The sequence below is a fragment of the Channa argus genome, chromosome 3, assembly GCF_033026475.1.
Source record: "Channa argus isolate prfri chromosome 3, Channa argus male v1.0, whole genome shotgun sequence".
NCBI lineage: Eukaryota > Metazoa > Chordata > Actinopteri > Anabantiformes > Channidae > Channa > Channa argus.
In genome coordinates this window covers 30,882,769-30,901,303 of record NC_090199.1, presented here as the reverse complement: position 1 = coordinate 30,901,303, position 18,535 = coordinate 30,882,769, and the positions used below count along the sequence as shown (strand labels likewise).

The 18,535-nt window shown below is 43.9% G+C and overlaps 16 non-coding genes across 16 annotated transcripts; all 16 read right to left on the bottom strand.

Annotated features, from left to right (window-relative positions):
- Nucleotides 1-1,143: 1,143 nt before the first annotated feature.
- trnay-gua (transfer RNA tyrosine (anticodon GUA)) lies at nucleotides 1,144-1,230 on the bottom strand. Its single transcript is given in 2 exon segments — nucleotides 1,144-1,179; nucleotides 1,194-1,230. It is a non-coding gene; the product is annotated as a tRNA-Tyr (tRNA).
- A 1,017-nt stretch (nucleotides 1,231-2,247) lies between these two features.
- Nucleotides 2,248-2,329, bottom strand: trnas-aga (transfer RNA serine (anticodon AGA)). The gene has a single exon. It is a non-coding gene; the product is annotated as a tRNA-Ser (tRNA).
- A 448-nt stretch (nucleotides 2,330-2,777) lies between these two features.
- trnay-gua (transfer RNA tyrosine (anticodon GUA)) lies at nucleotides 2,778-2,864 on the bottom strand. Its single transcript is given in 2 exon segments — nucleotides 2,778-2,813; nucleotides 2,828-2,864. It is a non-coding gene; the product is annotated as a tRNA-Tyr (tRNA).
- Nucleotides 2,865-4,038: 1,174 nt separating this feature from the next.
- Nucleotides 4,039-4,120, bottom strand: trnas-aga (transfer RNA serine (anticodon AGA)). The gene has a single exon. It is a non-coding gene; the product is annotated as a tRNA-Ser (tRNA).
- A 1,302-nt stretch (nucleotides 4,121-5,422) lies between these two features.
- Nucleotides 5,423-5,509, bottom strand: trnay-gua (transfer RNA tyrosine (anticodon GUA)). The gene is given in 2 exon segments: nucleotides 5,423-5,458; nucleotides 5,473-5,509. It is a non-coding gene; the product is annotated as a tRNA-Tyr (tRNA).
- A 1,173-nt stretch (nucleotides 5,510-6,682) lies between these two features.
- On the bottom strand, nucleotides 6,683-6,764 carry trnas-aga (transfer RNA serine (anticodon AGA)). Its single transcript has one exon. It is a non-coding gene; the product is annotated as a tRNA-Ser (tRNA).
- Nucleotides 6,765-8,066: 1,302 nt separating this feature from the next.
- trnay-gua (transfer RNA tyrosine (anticodon GUA)) lies at nucleotides 8,067-8,153 on the bottom strand. The gene is given in 2 exon segments: nucleotides 8,067-8,102; nucleotides 8,117-8,153. It is a non-coding gene; the product is annotated as a tRNA-Tyr (tRNA).
- A 1,016-nt stretch (nucleotides 8,154-9,169) lies between these two features.
- On the bottom strand, nucleotides 9,170-9,251 carry trnas-aga (transfer RNA serine (anticodon AGA)). The gene has a single exon. It is a non-coding gene; the product is annotated as a tRNA-Ser (tRNA).
- Nucleotides 9,252-10,550: 1,299 nt separating this feature from the next.
- Nucleotides 10,551-10,637, bottom strand: trnay-gua (transfer RNA tyrosine (anticodon GUA)). The gene is given in 2 exon segments: nucleotides 10,551-10,586; nucleotides 10,601-10,637. It is a non-coding gene; the product is annotated as a tRNA-Tyr (tRNA).
- Nucleotides 10,638-11,654: 1,017 nt separating this feature from the next.
- On the bottom strand, nucleotides 11,655-11,736 carry trnas-aga (transfer RNA serine (anticodon AGA)). Its single transcript has one exon. It is a non-coding gene; the product is annotated as a tRNA-Ser (tRNA).
- Nucleotides 11,737-12,184: 448 nt separating this feature from the next.
- trnay-gua (transfer RNA tyrosine (anticodon GUA)) lies at nucleotides 12,185-12,271 on the bottom strand. The gene is given in 2 exon segments: nucleotides 12,185-12,220; nucleotides 12,235-12,271. It is a non-coding gene; the product is annotated as a tRNA-Tyr (tRNA).
- A 1,161-nt stretch (nucleotides 12,272-13,432) lies between these two features.
- On the bottom strand, nucleotides 13,433-13,514 carry trnas-aga (transfer RNA serine (anticodon AGA)). Its single transcript has one exon. It is a non-coding gene; the product is annotated as a tRNA-Ser (tRNA).
- Nucleotides 13,515-14,803: 1,289 nt separating this feature from the next.
- trnay-gua (transfer RNA tyrosine (anticodon GUA)) lies at nucleotides 14,804-14,890 on the bottom strand. The gene is given in 2 exon segments: nucleotides 14,804-14,839; nucleotides 14,854-14,890. It is a non-coding gene; the product is annotated as a tRNA-Tyr (tRNA).
- Nucleotides 14,891-15,304: 414 nt separating this feature from the next.
- Nucleotides 15,305-15,391, bottom strand: trnay-gua (transfer RNA tyrosine (anticodon GUA)). Its single transcript is given in 2 exon segments — nucleotides 15,305-15,340; nucleotides 15,355-15,391. It is a non-coding gene; the product is annotated as a tRNA-Tyr (tRNA).
- A 1,173-nt stretch (nucleotides 15,392-16,564) lies between these two features.
- trnas-aga (transfer RNA serine (anticodon AGA)) lies at nucleotides 16,565-16,646 on the bottom strand. The gene has a single exon. It is a non-coding gene; the product is annotated as a tRNA-Ser (tRNA).
- A 1,291-nt stretch (nucleotides 16,647-17,937) lies between these two features.
- trnay-gua (transfer RNA tyrosine (anticodon GUA)) lies at nucleotides 17,938-18,024 on the bottom strand. The gene is given in 2 exon segments: nucleotides 17,938-17,973; nucleotides 17,988-18,024. It is a non-coding gene; the product is annotated as a tRNA-Tyr (tRNA).
- Between the last annotated feature and the right edge of the window lie 511 nt (nucleotides 18,025-18,535).

Here is an 18,535-nt window from a genome sequence, read left to right as displayed (position 1 = left end):
TTCTCAAACATCACTACTAACAGTTCTTTAACTATAATGGGTTCTTGTGAACATGAACGGTTTTTCTAAACATGGCTTCTCTTGCCTGCTTCCTGCTGCCAGAGACCTGGCAGCGCTTCCTCTCACATAGCTGAGCCACATTTGGCTTGAGCGAGGAAGCAGTTGACACCCTCACTATGGCTTGAAGAAGATCGTCAGTAAGTCTCGACCTGTACTTGGACTTTTTGAAGTTATAGAAAAACTTTTTGCACAAATATGTGCTACCAAAAAGGCACAGGCTCAGGGGAGCCGGGGGTCAATTTTCTCGACTGCGACCGGGCTGTTCATTATCAGCTGGGACAACATTAATTATTTATTATATAAAACAATGGGATGCAGACATGGAGGCGTGATTCACTGGCTTTTAGTTTCTATAATAACCCCATGGATTCAGCTGTACGTCCTACCCAACACCGATGTTCTGTTGCTTATGTAACCGAGGCAGGTAAGCCTTTGATGAGGCTCCAGCCTGACTCCGAAGCGGGACGGCGGGCGGGAGCTGGCTGAATGGCCCCATTGAAGGTCCACACCCATTAGTGACATCGTCAACGGAACGTCGGTGTTGGTCCTTAACGGCGGTAACATTGACTTCGTCCAGCTCAAAGTCAAACATTCTCATTTCAAACACAGTAACAAGTAGGAATTCTATGACGGCTATGTGATGTTACACGAGCGCCTCCATAGTTGTGCAATGTTTCTCTGCTTGCATCAACCCCGGCTGATGGCCCGCCCTCGGGAGCCATATAGTCCAGTGTGATTGGTAGGTTCGTTCAGCTCCAGCTTGCACAAAAAAAGGAACCTTCTGCACACAACGCGGGAAAGTGCCATTCGTATAGAACTCGCTGGCCGCACTAAAGATTAAACTTTCATATCGTCCTGAGGGGCACAAAATATTGTCTCGCAGGCCGCAAGCTTGAGAACCCTGTTTTAATCCATGGTCAAAAGCAGTCCTGTAAATTGGAGCAGGAGCTTTGGTGAGTAAAGGCAACATGTTGCAGAGCTTTGAAAAAATGTCCTTGCAGCGGGAGATGTTAGTATAGGGTAGTATAGGTTAGTATAGCCATGGCGTTAGAGCAGTACCTGGACTGTTCCGCCAAAATGTTCTCCTTCGAGCCGGAGTTGAACCAGCGACCTAAGGATCCCAACTGACTAACCTACAGTCCTCCGCTCTACCAACTGAGCTATCGAAGGGTGGGGAGGGACTTGTTCTACGTACTTCTAATGCAGAAGATGGTAACAATCCATGTACCCACGTAACCATCTTTTAGTTACACCGGCTTATGCTTGTCTCTGGATTAGGTGCCAAGTCCAGCTGACAAAAGATGTCAATGACATTTAGTTTAACAGACTAACGTGGTTGGAATGCGGATCCACTATGGTGTAATGTAACTGCTCACTGTAGTTTGTTTTGGTCAGCATGGCATTTTTTTAGGACTATTCAGACTTTACAATGCAGATGTTCCCAACACTTTCCTAAATGGTACTGAAAAACTAGCTAGGGACACTGGTTGAAAAGGGAATTTTAAGGGGGGGGAAGAAAAAAGAAGAGAGGAAGGGGGGAAGAGAAACAGAAAGAAAAAGAGAAAAATTCAATATAAAATCCATAATACACAGTAACAGTAACACAGAAAATGTCAATACTTCAGCATACATTGAGATATGGTTCAAATTCATTTTAAACATGAATTAGGGCAAATCATTAGAATCACATCTTAATATAAACACCTCAACCACCCATTATTACCTCAATATAAACACATAGTAGGGTGACAGATTCTATTAAAAATCTCCTAATGAAAACTGGTATATGAAACCCAGCAAATGAAATACTGATTGTGCACCTAACACACTCTTGCCAGGATTTGCACCTGGAGTCTTCCACCCAAAGGATGGATGTGTTGCTATTACACCACAAGAGTTGTGTTTTTTTCCCCACATTTTTTTAAAGAATTGGTTGGAAGGCGGATCCACTATGTTGCAATGTAATTGCTCACTGTAGTTTGTTTTGGTCAGCATGGTATTTGTTTAGGACTATTCAGCCTTTACAATGTGCAGCAGCAGATTCATTAATATACAGTACAATGCCTCAGCAGATGTTCCCAACACTTTCCCAATTGGTACTGAAAAACAAGCTAGGAACACAACACTAATTATGCAATGGTCAATCAAGAACCTTATCCAAGGTAAAACAACATCAGGGGAACTTCACGTTGTTTGCAGGATTCGAACCTGCGCGGGGAGACCCCAATGGATTTCTAGTCCATCGCCTTAACCACTCGGCCACAACAACACTCCTGGGGGCTCACGCGAAGGTGGCTAGGCCACCGTCTGTTGATTCCAGGGGTCTCAAACTCAAATTACCTGAGGGCTGCAGGTCGCAGAGTCTGGGTGTGGCTGGGCTGCATCAGGTATTCCACTGAAAAAGCTTTGTTCAAAACATCTAATCTTCTCAAACATCACTACTAACAGTTCTTTAACTATAATGGGTTCTTGTGAACATGAACGGTTTTTCTAAACATGGCTTCTCTTGCCTGCTTCCTGCTGCCAGAGACCTGGCAGCGCTTCCGCTCAATGCAATCAAAAATGCAGATGTTCTGTAAATTGGAGCAGGAGCTTTGGTGAGTAAAGGCAACATGTTGCAGAGCTTTGAAAAAATGTCCTTGCAGCAGGAGATGTTAGTATAGGGACAAGTAGCCATGGCGTTAGAGCAGTACCTGGACTGTTCCGCCATAATGTTCTCCTTCGAGCCGGAGTTGAACCAGCGACCTAAGGATCCCAGCTGACTAACCTACAGTCCTCCGCTCTACCAACTGAGCTATCGAAGGGTGGGGAGGGACTTGTTCTACGTACGTCTAATCCAGAAGATTGTAACAATCCATGTACCCACGTAACCATCTTTTAGTTACACCGGCTTATGCTTGTCTCTGGATTAGGTGCCAAGTCCAGCTGACAAAAGATGTCAATGACATTTAGTTTAACAGACTAACGTGGTTGGAATGCGGATCCACTATGGTGTAATGTAACTGCTCACTGTAGTTTGTTTTGGTCAGCATGGCATTTTTTTAGGAATATTCAGACTTTACAATGCAGATGTTCCAAACACTTTCTTAAATGGTACTGAAAAACTAGCTAGGGACACTGGTTGAAAAGGGAATTTTAAGGGGGGGGAAGAAAAAAGAAGAGAGGAAGGGGGGAAGAGAAACAGAAAGAAAAAGAGAAAAATTCAATATAAAATCCATAATACACACTAACAGTAACACAGAAAATGTCAATACTTCAGCATACATTGAGATATGGTTCAAATTCATTTTAAACATGAATTAGGGCAAATCATTAGAATCACATCTTAATATAAACACCTCAACCACCCATTATTACCTCAATATAAACACATAGTAGGGTGACAGATTCTATTAAAAATCTCCTAATGAAGACTGGTATATGAAACCCAGCAAATGAAATACTGATTGTGCACCTAACACACTCTTGCCAGGATTTGCACCTGGAGTCTTCCACCCAAAGGATGGATGTGTTGCTATTACACCACAAGAGTTGTGTTTTTTTCCCCACATTTTTTTAAAGAGACAGTGCAAACACAACAACTAAAAACTATATACAATAACAATTTAAAACCTGTCTATATACAAAACACCAAAACACTAACAAATTACACCATCCCTGGATTAGGTGCCAAGTCCAGCTGACAAAAGATGTTAATGACATTTAGTTTAACAGGCTAATGTGGTTGGAAGGCGGATCCACTATGTTGCAATGTAGTTGCTCACTGTAGTTTGTTTTGGTCAGCATGGTATTTGTTTAGGACTATTCAGCCTTTACAATGTGCAGCAGCAGATTCATTAATATACAGTACAATGCCTCAGCAGATGTTCCCAACACTTTCCCAATTGGTACTGAAAAACAAGCTAGGAACACAACACTAATTATGCAATGGTCAATCAAGAACCTTATCCAAGGTAAAACAACATCAGGGGCTCTTCACATTGTTGGCAGGATTCGAACCTGCGCGGGGAGACCCCAATGGATTTCTAGTCCATCGCCTTAACCACTCGGCCACAACAACACTCCTGGGGGCTCACGCGAAGGTGGCTAGGCCACCGTCTGTTGATTCCAGGGGTCTCAAACTCAAATTACCTGAGGGCTGCAGGACGCAGAGTCTGGGTGTGGCTGGGCTGCATCAGGTATTCCACTGAAAAAGCTTTGTTCAAAACATCTAATCTTCTCAAACATCACTACTAACAGTTCTTTAACTATAATGGGTTCTTGTGAACATGAACGGTTTTTCTAAACATGGCTTCTCTTGTCTGCTTCCTGCTGCCAGAGACCTGGCAGCGCTTCCTCTCACATAGCTGAGCCACATTTGGCTTGAGCGAGGAAGCAGTTGACACCCTCACTATGGCTTGAAGAAGATCGTCAGTAAGTCTCGACCTGTACTTGGACTTTTTGAAGTTATAGAAAAAACTTTTTGCACAAATATGTGCTCCCAAAAAGGCACAGGCTCAGGGGAACCGCGGGTCAATTTTATCGACTGCGACCGGGCTGTTCATTATCAACTGGGACACCATTTATTATTTATTATATAAAACAATGGGATGCAGCCATGGATGCGTTATTCACTGGCTTTCAGTTTCTATAATAAACACCATGAATTCAGCTGTACGTCCTACCCAACACCGATGTTCTGTTGCTTATGTAACCGAGGCAGGTAAGCCCTTGATGAGGCTCCAGCCTGACTCCGAAAGCGGGACAGCGGGCGGGAGCTGGCTGAATGGCCCCATTGAAGGTCCACACCCATTAGTGACATCGTCAACGGAACGTCGGTGTTGGTCCTTAACGGCGGTAACATTGACTTCGTCCAGCTCGAAGTCAAACATTCTCATTTCAAACACAGTAACAAGTAGTAATTCTATGACGGCTATGTGATGTTACATGAGCGCCTCCATAGTTGTGCAATGTTTCTCTGCTTGCATCAACCCCGGCTGATGGCCCGCCCTCGGGAGCCATATAGTCCAGTGTGATTGGTAGGTTCGTTCAGCTCCAGCTTGCACAAAAAAAGGAACCTTCTGCACACAACGCGGGAAAGTACCATTCGTATAGAACTCGCTGGCCGCACTAAAGATTAAACTTTCATATCGTCCTGAGGGCCACAAAATATTGTCTCGCAGGCCGCAAGCTTGAGAACCCTGTTTTAATCCATGGTCAAAAGCAGTCCTGTAAATTGGAGCAGGAGCTTTGGTGAGTAAAGGCAACATGTTGCAGAGCTTTGAAAAAATGTCCTTGCAGCGGGAGATGTTAGTATAGGGTAGTATAGGTTAGTATAGCCATGGCGTTAGAGCAGTACCTGGACTGTTCCGCCAAAATGTTCTCCTTCGAGCCGGAGTTGAACCAGCGACCTAAGGATCCCAGCTGACTAACCTACAGTCCTCCGCTCTACCAACTGAGCTATCGAAGGGTGGGGAGGGACTTGTTCTACGTACTTCTAATGCAGAAGATGGTAACAATCCATGTACCCACGTAACCATCTTTTAGTTACACCGGCTTATGCTTGTCTCTGGATTAGGTGCCAAGTCCAGCTGACAAAAGATGTCAATGACATTTAGTTTAACAGACTAACGTGGTTGGAATGCGGATCCACTATGGTGTAATGTAACTGCTCACTGTAGTTTGTTTTGGTCAGCATGGCATTTTTTTAGGACTATTCAGACTTTACAATGCAGATGTTCCCAACACTTTCCTAAATGGTACTGAAAAACTAGCTAGGGACACTGGTTGAAAAGGGAATTTTAAGGGGGGGAAGAAAAAAGAAGAGAGGAAGGGGGGAAGAGAAACAGAAAGAAAAAGAGAAAAATTCAATATAAAATCCATAATACACAGTAACAGTAACACAGAAAATGTCAATACTTCAGCATACATTGAGATATGGTTCAAATTCATTTTAAACATGAATTAGGGCAAATCATTAGAATCACATCTTAATATAAACACCTCAACCACCCATTATTACCTCAATACAAACACATAGTAGGGTGACAGATTCTATTAAAAATCTCCTAATGAAAACTGGTATATGAAACCCAGCAAATGAAATACTGATTGTGCACCTAACACACTCTTGCCAGGATTTGCACCTGGAGTCTTCCACCCAAAGGATGGATGTGTTGCTATTACACCACAAGAGTTGTGTTTTTTTCCCCACATTTTTTTAAAGAGACAGTGCAAACACAACAACTAAAAACTATATACAATAACAATTTAAAACGTGTCTATATACAAAACACCAAAACACTAACAAATTACACCATCCCTGGATTAGGTGCCAAGTCCAGCTGACAAAAGATGTTAATGACATTTAGTTTAAAAGGCTAATGTGGTTGGAAGGCGGATCCACTATGTTGCAATGTAATTGCTCACTGTAGTTTGTTTTGGTCAGCATGGTATTTGTTTAGGAGTATTCAGCCTTTACAATGTGCAGCAGCATATTCATTAATATACAGTACAATGCCTCAGCAGATGTTCCCAACACTTTCCCAATTGGTACTGAAAAACAAGCTAGGAACACAACACCAATTATGCAATGGTCAATCAAGAACCTTATCCAAGGTAAAACAACATCAGGGTAACTTCACGCTGTTGGCAGGATTCGAACCTGCGCGGGGAGACCCCAATGGATTTCTAGTCCATCGCCTTAACCACTCGGCCACAACAACACTCCTGGAGGCTCACGCGAAGGTGGCTAGGCCACCGTCTGTTGACTCCAGGGGTCTCAAACTCAAATTACCTGAGGGCTGCAGGACGCAGAGTCTGGGTGTGGCTGGGCTGCATCAGGTATTCCACTGAAAAAGCTTTGTTCAAAACATCTAATCTTCTCAAACATCACTACTAACAGTTCTTTAACTATAATGGGTTCTTGTGAACATGAACGGTTTTTCTAAACATGGCTTCTCTTGCCTGCTTCCTGCTGCCAGAGACCTGGCAGCGCTTCCTCTCACATAGCTGAGCCACATTTGGCTTGAGCGAGGAAGCAGTTGACACCCTCACTATGGCTTGAAGAAGATCGTCAGTAAGTCTCGACCTGTACTTGGACTTTTTGAAGTTATAGAAAAAACTTTTTGCACAAATATGTGCTCCCAAAAAGGCACAGGCTCAGGGGAACCGGGGGTCAATTTTATCGACTGCGACCGGGCTGTTCATTATCAACTGGGACACCATTTATTATTTATTATATAAAACAATGGGATGCAGCCATGGATGCGTTATTCACTGGCTTTCAGTTTCTATAATAAACACCATGAATTCAGCTGTACGTCCTACCCAACACCGATGTTCTGTTGCTTATGTAACCGAGGCAGGTAAGCCCTTGATGAGGCTCCAGCCTGACTCCGAAAGCGGGACAGCGGGCGGGAGCTGGCTGAATGGCCCCATTGAAGGTCCACACCCATTAGTGACATCGTCAACGGAACGTCGGTGTTGGTCCTTAACGGCGGTAACATTGACTTCGTCCAGCTCGAAGTCAAACATTCTCATTTCAAACACAGTAACAAGTAGTAATTCTATGACGGCTATGTGATGTTACATGAGCGCCTCCATAGTTGTGCAATGTTTCTCTGCTTGCATCAACCCCGGCTGATGGCCCGCCCTCGGGAGCCATATAGTCCAGTGTGATTGGTAGGTTCGTTCAGCTCCAGCTTGCACAAAAAAAGGAACCTTCTGCACACAACGCGGGAAAGTGCCATTCGTATAGAACTCGCTGGCCGCACTAAAGATTAAACTTTCATATCGTCCTGAGGGCCACAAAATATTGTCTCGCAGGCCGCAAGCTTGAGAACCCTGTTTTAATCCATGGTCAAAAGCAGTCCTGTAAATTGGAGCAGGAGCTTTGGTGAGTAAAGGCAACATGTTGCAGAGCTTTGAAAAAATGTCCTTGCAGCGGGAGATGTTAGTATAGGGTAGTATAGGTTAGTATAGCCATGGCGTTAGAGCAGTACCTGGACTGTTCCGCCAAAATGTTCTCCTTCGAGCCGGAGTTGAACCAGCGACCTAAGGATCCCAGCTGACTAACCTACAGTCCTCCGCTCTACCAACTGAGCTATCGAAGGGTGGGGAGGGACTTGTTCTACGTACTTCTAATGCAGAAGATGGTAACAATCCATGTACCCACGTAACCATCTTTTAGTTACACCGGCTTATGCTTGTCTCTGGATTAGGTGCCAAGTCCAGCTGACAAAAGATGTCAATGACATTTAGTTTAACAGACTAACGTGGTTGGAATGCGGATCCACTATGGTGTAATGTAACTGCTCACTGTAGTTTGTTTTGGTCAGCATGGCATTTTTTTAGGACTATTCAGACTTTACAATGCAGATGTTCCCAACACTTTCCTAAATGGTACTGAAAAACTAGCTAGGGACACTGGTTGAAAAGGGAATTTTAAGGGGGGGAAGAAAAAAGAAGAGAGGAAGGGGGGAAGAGAAACAGAAAGAAAAAGAGAAAAATTCAATATAAAATCCATAATACACAGTAACAGTAACACAGAAAATGTCAATACTTCAGCATACATTGAGATATGGTTCAAATTCATTTTAAACATGAATTAGGGCAAATCATTAGAATCACATCTTAATATAAACACCTCAACCACCCATTATTACCTCAATACAAACACATAGTAGGGTGACAGATTCTATTAAAAATCTCCTAATGAAAACTGGTATATGAAACCCAGCAAATGAAATACTGATTGTGCACCTAACACACTCTTGCCAGGATTTGCACCTGGAGTCTTCCACCCAAAGGATGGATGTGTTGCTATTACACCACAAGAGTTGTGTTTTTTTCCCCACATTTTTTTAAAGAATTGGTTGGAAGGCGGATCCACTATGTTGCAATGTAATTGCTCACTGTAGTTTGTTTTGGTCAGCATGGTATTTGTTTAGGACTATTCAGCCTTTACAATGTGCAGCAGCAGATTCATTAATATACAGTACAATGCCTCAGCAGATGTTCCCAACACTTTCCCAATTGGTACTGAAAAACAAGCTAGGAACACAACACTAATTATGCAATGGTCAATCAAGAACCTTATCCAAGGTAAAACAACATCAGGGGAACTTCACGTTGTTGGCAGGATTCGAACCTGCGCGGGGAGACCCCAATGGATTTCTAGTCCATCGCCTTAACCACTCGGCCACAACAACACTCCTGGAGGCTCACGCGAAGGTGGCTAGGCCACCGTCTGTTGATTCCAGGGGTCTCAAACTCAAATTACCTGAGGGCTGCAGGACGCAGAGTCTGGGTGTGGCTGGGCTGCATCAGGTATTCCACTGAAAAAGCTTTGTTCAAAACATCTAATCTTCTCAAACATCACTACTAACAGTTCTTTAACTATAATGGGTTCTTGTGAACATGAACGGTTTTTCTAAACATGGCTTCTCTTGCCTGCTTCCTGCTGCCAGAGACCTGGCAGCGCTTCCTCTCACATAGCTGAGCCACATTTGGCTTGAGCGAGGAAGCAGTTGACACCCTCACTATGGCTTGAAGAAGATCGTCAGTAAGTCTCGACCTGTACTTGGACTTTTTGAAGTTATAGAAAAACTTTTTGCACAAATATGTGCTACCAAAAAGGCACAGGCTCAGGGGAGCCGGGGGTCAATTTTCTCGACTGCGACCGGGCTGTTCATTATCAGCTGGGACAACATTAATTATTTATTATATAAAACAATGGGATGCAGACATGGAGGCGTGATTCACTGGCTTTTAGTTTCTATAATAACCCCATGGATTCAGCTGTACGTCCTACCCAACACCGATGTTCTGTTGCTTATGTAACCGAGGCAGGTAAGCCTTTGATGAGGCTCCAGCCTGACTCCGAAGCGGGACGGCGGGCGGGAGCTGGCTGAATGGCCCCATTGAAGGTCCACACCCATTAGTGACATCGTCAACGGAACGTCGGTGTTGGTCCTTAACGGCGGTAACATTGACTTCGTCCAGCTCAAAGTCAAACATTCTCATTTCAAACACAGTAACAAGTAGGAATTCTATGACGGCTATGTGATGTTACACGAGCGCCTCCATAGTTGTGCAATGTTTCTCTGCTTGCATCAACCCCGGCTGATGGCCCGCCCTCGGGAGCCATATAGTCCAGTGTGATTGGTAGGTTCGTTCAGCTCCAGCTTGCACAAAAAAAGGAACCTTCTGCACACAACGCGGGAAAGTGCCATTCGTATAGAACTCGCTGGCCGCACTAAAGATTAAACTTTCATATCGTCCTGAGGGGCACAAAATATTGTCTCGCAGGCCGCAAGCTTGAGAACCCTGTTTTAATCCATGGTCAAAAGCAGTCCTGTAAATTGGAGCAGGAGCTTTGGTGAGTAAAGGCAACATGTTGCAGAGCTTTGAAAAAATGTCCTTGCAGCGGGAGATGTTAGTATAGGGTAGTATAGGTTAGTATAGCCATGGCGTTAGAGCAGTACCTGGACTGTTCCGCCAAAATGTTCTCCTTCGAGCCGGAGTTGAACCAGCGACCTAAGGATCCCAACTGACTAACCTACAGTCCTCCGCTCTACCAACTGAGCTATCGAAGGGTGGGGAGGGACTTGTTCTACGTACTTCTAATGCAGAAGATGGTAACAATCCATGTACCCACGTAACCATCTTTTAGTTACACCGGCTTATGCTTGTCTCTGGATTAGGTGCCAAGTCCAGCTGACAAAAGATGTCAATGACATTTAGTTTAACAGACTAACGTGGTTGGAATGCGGATCCACTATGGTGTAATGTAACTGCTCACTGTAGTTTGTTTTGGTCAGCATGGCATTTTTTTAGGACTATTCAGACTTTACAATGCAGATGTTCCCAACACTTTCCTAAATGGTACTGAAAAACTAGCTAGGGACACTGGTTGAAAAGGGAATTTTAAGGGGGGGGAAGAAAAAAGAAGAGAGGAAGGGGGGAAGAGAAACAGAAAGAAAAAGAGAAAAATTCAATATAAAATCCATAATACACAGTAACAGTAACACAGAAAATGTCAATACTTCAGCATACATTGAGATATGGTTCAAATTCATTTTAAACATGAATTAGGGCAAATCATTAGAATCACATCTTAATATAAACACCTCAACCACCCATTATTACCTCAATATAAACACATAGTAGGGTGACAGATTCTATTAAAAATCTCCTAATGAAAACTGGTATATGAAACCCAGCAAATGAAATACTGATTGTGCACCTAACACACTCTTGCCAGGATTTGCACCTGGAGTCTTCCACCCAAAGGATGGATGTGTTGCTATTACACCACAAGAGTTGTGTTTTTTTCCCCACATTTTTTTAAAGAATTGGTTGGAAGGCGGATCCACTATGTTGCAATGTAATTGCTCACTGTAGTTTGTTTTGGTCAGCATGGTATTTGTTTAGGACTATTCAGCCTTTACAATGTGCAGCAGCAGATTCATTAATATACAGTACAATGCCTCAGCAGATGTTCCCAACACTTTCCCAATTGGTACTGAAAAACAAGCTAGGAACACAACACTAATTATGCAATGGTCAATCAAGAACCTTATCCAAGGTAAAACAACATCAGGGGAACTTCACGTTGTTTGCAGGATTCGAACCTGCGCGGGGAGACCCCAATGGATTTCTAGTCCATCGCCTTAACCACTCGGCCACAACAACACTCCTGGGGGCTCACGCGAAGGTGGCTAGGCCACCGTCTGTTGATTCCAGGGGTCTCAAACTCAAATTACCTGAGGGCTGCAGGTCGCAGAGTCTGGGTGTGGCTGGGCTGCATCAGGTATTCCACTGAAAAAGCTTTGTTCAAAACATCTAATCTTCTCAAACATCACTACTAACAGTTCTTTAACTATAATGGGTTCTTGTGAACATGAACGGTTTTTCTAAACATGGCTTCTCTTGCCTGCTTCCTGCTGCCAGAGACCTGGCAGCGCTTCCGCTCAATGCAATCAAAAATGCAGATGTTCTGTAAATTGGAGCAGGAGCTTTGGTGAGTAAAGGCAACATGTTGCAGAGCTTTGAAAAAATGTCCTTGCAGCAGGAGATGTTAGTATAGGGACAAGTAGCCATGGCGTTAGAGCAGTACCTGGACTGTTCCGCCATAATGTTCTCCTTCGAGCCGGAGTTGAACCAGCGACCTAAGGATCCCAGCTGACTAACCTACAGTCCTCCGCTCTACCAACTGAGCTATCGAAGGGTGGGGAGGGACTTGTTCTACGTACGTCTAATCCAGAAGATTGTAACAATCCATGTACCCACGTAACCATCTTTTAGTTACACCGGCTTATGCTTGTCTCTGGATTAGGTGCCAAGTCCAGCTGACAAAAGATGTCAATGACATTTAGTTTAACAGACTAACGTGGTTGGAATGCGGATCCACTATGGTGTAATGTAACTGCTCACTGTAGTTTGTTTTGGTCAGCATGGCATTTTTTTAGGAATATTCAGACTTTACAATGCAGATGTTCCAAACACTTTCTTAAATGGTACTGAAAAACTAGCTAGGGACACTGGTTGAAAAGGGAATTTTAAGGGGGGGGAAGAAAAAAGAAGAGAGGAAGGGGGGAAATGAAACAGAAAGAAAAGGAGAAAAATTCAATATAAAATCCATAATACACAGTAACAGTAACACAGAAAGTGTCAATACTTCAGCATACATTGAGATATGGTTCAAATTCATTTTAAACATGAATTAGGGCAAATCATTAGAATCACATCTTAATATAAACACCTCAACCACCCATTATTACCTCAATATAAACACATAGTAGGGTGACAGATTCTATTAAAAATCTCTTAATGAAAACTGGTATATGAAACCCAGCAAATGAAATACTGATTGTGCACCTAACACACTCTTGCCGGGATTTGCACCTGGAGTCTTCCACCCAAAGGATGGATGTGTTGCTATTACACCACAAGAGTTGTGTTTTTTTCCCCACTTTTTTTTAAAGAGAGAGTGCAAACACAACAACTAAAAACTATATACAATAACAATTTAAAACGTGTCTATATACAAAACCCCAAAACACTAACAAATTACACCATCCCTGGATTAGGTGCCAAGTCCAGCTGACAAAAGATGTTAATGACATTTAGTTTAACAGGCTAATGTGGTTGGAAGGCAGATCCACTATGTTGCAATGTAGTTTGTTTTGGTCAGCATGGTATTTGTTTAGGACTATTCAGCCTTTACAATGTGCAGCAGCAGATTCATTAATACACAGTACAATGCCTCAGCAGATGTTCCCAACACTTTCCCAATTGGTACTGAAAAACAAGCTAGGAACACAACACTAATTATGCAATGGTCAATCAAGAACCTTATCCAAGGTAAAACAACATCAGGGGAACTTCACGTTGTTGGCAGGATTCGAACCTGCGCGGGGAGACCCCAATGGATTTCTAGTCCATCGCCTTAACCACTCGGCCACAACAACACTCCTGGAAGCTCACGCGAAGGTGGCTAGGCCACCGTCTGTTGATTCCAGGGGTCTCAAACTCAAATTACCTGAGGGCTGCAGGACGCAGAGTCTGGGTGTGGCTGGGCTGCATCAGGTATTCCACTGAAAAAGCTTTGTTCAAAAAATCTAATCTTCTCAAACATCACTACTAACAGTTCTTTAACTATAATGGGTTCTTGTGAACATGAACGGTTTTTCTAAACATGGCTTCTCTTGCCTGTTTCCTGCTGCCAGAGACCTGGCAGCGCTTCCTCTCACATAGCTGAGGCACATTTGGCTTGAGCGAGGAAGCAGTTGACACCCTCACTATGGCTTGAAGAAGATCGTCAGTAAGTCTCGACCTGTACTTGGACTTTTTGAAGTTATAGAAAAACTTTTTGCACAAATATGTGCTCCCAAAAAGGCACAGGCTCAGGGGAGCCGGGGGTCAATTTTCTCGACTGCGACCGGGCTGTTCATTATCAGCTGGGACAACATTAATTATTTATTATATAAAACAATGGGATGCAGCCATGGAGGCGTGATTCACTGGCTTTTAGTTTTTATAATAACCCCATGGATTCAGCTGTACGTCCTACCCAACACCGATGTTCTGTTGCTTATGTAACCGAGGCAGGTAAGCCTTTGATGAGACTCCAGCCTGACTCCGAAGCGGGACGGCGGGCGGGAGCTGGCTGAATGGCCCCATTGAAGGTCCACACCCATTAGTGACATCGTCAACGGAACGTCGGTGTTGGTCCTTAACGGCGGTAACATTGACTTCGTCCAGCTCGAAGTCAAACATTCTCATTTCAAACACAGTAACAAGTAGTAATTCTATGACGGCTATGTGATGTTACACGAGCGCCTCCATAGTTGTGCAATGTTTCTCTGCTTGCATCAACCTCGGCTGATGGCCCGCCCTCGGGAGCCATATAGTCCAGTGTGATTGGTAGGTTCGTTCAGCTCCAGCTTGCACAAAAAAAGGAACCTTCTGCACACAACGCGGGAAAGTGCCATTCGTATAGAACTCGCTGGCCGCACTAAAGATTAAACTTTCATATCGTCCTGAGGGGCACAAAATATTGTCTCGCAGGCCGCAAGCTTGAGAACCCTGTTTTAATCCATGGTCAAAAGCAGTCCTGTAAATTGGAGCAGGAGCTTTGGTGAGTAAAGGCAACATGTTGCAGAGCTTTGAAAAAATGTCCTTGCAGCGGGAGATGTTAGTATAGGGACAAGTAGCCATGGCGTTAGAGCAGTACCTGGACTGTTCCGCCATAATGTTCTCCTTCGAGCCAGAGTTGAACCAGCGACCTAAGGATTCCAGCTGACTAACCTACAGTCCTCCGCTCTATCAACTGAGCTATCGAAGGGTGGGGAGGGACTTGTTCTACGTACCTCTAATCCAGAAGATGGTAACAATCCATGTACCCACGTAACCATCTTTTAGTTACACCGGCTTATGCTTGTCTCTGGATTAGGTGCCAAGTCCAGCCGACAAAAGATGTCAATGACATTTAGTTTAACAGACTAACGTGGTTGGAATGCGGATCCACTATGGTGTAATGTAACTGCTCACTGTAGTTTGTTTTGGTCAGCATGGCATTTTTTTAGGAATATTCAGACTTTACAATCCAGATGTTCTGTAAATTGGAGCAGGAGCTTTGGTGAGTAAAGGCAACATGTTGCAGAGCTTTGAAAAAATGTCCTTGCAGCGGGAGATGTTAGTATAGGGACAAGTAGCCATGGCGTTAGAGCAGTACCTGGATTGTTCCGCCATAATGTTCTCCTTCGAGCCGGAGTTGAACCAGCGACCTAAGGATCCCAGCTGACTAACCTACAGTCCTCCGCTCTACCAACTGAGCTATCGAAGGGTGGGGAGGGACTTGTTCTACGTACCTCTAATCCAGAAGATGGTAACAATCCATGTACCCACGTAACCATCTTTTAGTTACACCGGCTTATGCTTGTCTCTGGATTAGGTGCCAAGTCCAGCTGACAAAAGATGTCAATGACATTTAGTTTAACAGACTAACGTGGTTGGAATGCGGATCCACTATGGTGTAATGTAACTGCTCACTGTAGTTTGTTTTGGTCAGCATGGCATTTTTTTAGGAATATTCAGACTTTACAATGCAGATGTTCCCAACACTTTCCTAAATGGTACTGAAAAACTAGCTAGGGACACTGGTTGAAAAGGGAATTTTAAGGGGGGGAAGAAAAAAGAAGAGAGGAAGGGGGGAAGAGAAACAGAAAGAAAAGGAGAAAAATTCAATATAAAATCCATAATACACAGTAACAGTAACACAGAAAGTGTCAATACTTCAGCATACATTGAGATATGGTTCAAATTCATTTTAAACATGAATCAGGGCAAATCATTAGAATCACATCTTAATATAAACACCTCAACAACCCATTATTACCTCAATATAAACAAATAGTAGGGTGACAGATTCTATTAAAAATCTCTTAATGAAAACTGGTATATGAAACCCAGCAAATGAAATACTGATTGTGCACCTAACACACTCTTGCCAGGATTTGCACCTGGAGTCTTCCACCCAAAGGATGGATGTGTTGCTATTACACCACAAGAGTTGTGTTTTTTTCCCCACTTTTTTTTAAAGAGAGAGTGCAAACACAACAACTAAAAACTATATACAATAACAATTTAAAACCTGTCTATATACAAAACCCCAAAACACTAACAAATTACACCATCCCTGGATTAGGTGCCAAGTCCAGCTGACAAAAGATGTTAATGACATTTAGTTTAACAGGCTAATGTGGTTGGAAGGCGGATCCACTATGTTGCAATGTAGTTGCTCACTGTAGTTTGTTTTGGTCAGCATGGTATTTGTTTAGGACTATTCAGCCTTTACAATGTGCAGCAGCAGATTCATTAATATACAGTACAATGCCTCAGCAGATGTTCCCAACACTTTCCCAATTGGTACTGAAAAATAAGGTCGGAACACAACACTAATTATGCAATGGTCAATCAAGAACCTTATCCAAGGTAAAACAACATCAGGGGAACTTCACGTTGTTGGCAGGATTCGAACCTGCGCTGGGAGACCCCAGTGGATTTCTAGTCCATCGCCTTAACCACTCGGCCACAACAACACTCCTGAAGGCTCACGCGAAGGTGGCTAGGCCACCGTCTGTTGATTCCAGGGGTCTCAAACTCAAATTACCTGAGGGCTGCAGGACGCAGAGTCTGGGTGTGGCTGGGCTGCATCAGGTATTCCACTGAAAAAGCTTTGTTCAAAAAATCTAATCTTCTCAAACATCACTACTAACAGTTCTTTAACTATAATGGGTTCTTGTGAACATGAACGGTTTTTCTAAACATGGCTTCTCTTGTCTGCTTCCTGCTGCCAGAGACCTGGCAGCGCTTCCTCTCACATAGCTGAGCCACATTTGGCTTGAGCGAGGAAGCAGTTGACACCCTCACTATGGCTTGAAGAAGATCGTCAGTAAGTCTCGACCTGTACTTGGACTTTTTGAAGTTATAGAAAAAACTTTTTGCACAAATATGTGCTCCCAAAAAGGCACAGGCTCAGGGGAACCGGGGGTCAATTTTATCGACTGCGACCGGGCTGTTCATTATCAACTGGGACACCGTTTATTATTTATTATATAAAACAATGGGATGCAGCCATGGATGCGTTATTCACTGGCTTTCAGTTTCTATAATAAACACCATGAATTCAGCTGTACGTCCTACCCAACACCGATGTTCTGTTGCTTATGTAACCGAGGCAGGTAAGCCCTTGATGAGGCTCCAGCCTGACTCCGAAACCGGGACAGCGGGCGGGAGCTGGCTGAATGGCCCCATTGAAGGTCCACACCCATTAGTGACATCGTCAACGGAACGTCGGTGTTGGTCCTTAACGGCGGTAACATTGACTTCGTCCAGCTCGAAGTCAAACATTCTCATTTCAAACACAGTAACAAGTAGTAATTCTATGACGGCTATGTGATGTTACATGAGCGCCTCCATAGTTGTGCAATGTTTCTCTGCTTGCATCAACCCCGGCTGATGGCCCGCCCTCGGGAGCCATATAGTCCAGTGTGATTGGTAGGTTCGTTCAGCTCCAGCTTGCACAAAAATAGGAACCTTCTGCACACAACGCGGGAAAGTGCCATTCGTATAGAACTCGCTGGCCGCACTAAAGATTAAACTTTCATATCGTTCTGAGGGCCACAAAATATTGTCTCGCGGGCCGCAAGCTTGAGAACCCTGTTTTAATCCATTGTCAAAAGCAGTCCTGTAAATTGGAGCAGGAGCTTTGGTGAGTAAAGGCAACATGTTGCAGAGCTTTGAAAAAATGTCCTTGCAGCGGGAGATGTTAGTATAGGGACAAGTAGCCATGGCGTTAGAGCAGTACCTGGACGTTCCGCCAAAATGTTCTCCTTCAAGCCGGAGTTGAACCAGCGACCTAAGGATCCCAGCTGACTAACCTACAGTCCTCCATTCTACCAACTGAGCTATTGAAGCGTGTGCCCTTTGTCAGCTGCCTGGCATACACTTCAAGCAAGTGGACCCTCATCCTCGTCAAGCTGTTCCAGGGGCACTTGGGGCATTTCACCACTGTTGTGTGGAATAAGGAAGTCACCTCGTTTGGACTGGGCCAACAAATACTCCGCAGCAATGCGTTCCCCTACGGCCATTTATATCAGTTAAAGGAGAGAGGACACAAACCATACACATAAACATAAGGTAGACAGGGAGAGAGAGTGCAATCTTACCTGTAGGTCTCCCAGGAGGGGTGAATTCTGGAGTAAGAGGACAACCAAGGACTCGCTGGCTCATGCTGTTTAGGTGAGACATCAAACAAACATCAAATGTCCTGAGGGTTGATGCCCCCACCACAGATTCTGGCCGCTGGAGGTTAAAGGTAAGGTTGTCAATTAAAGAGATAGTTATAGTTAGTTAACTTATGTATTACAGTGAGTGAAAACCTCGATAGTGTAGCTGTCATATCTACGTTAGATTGGTTAACGTTTAG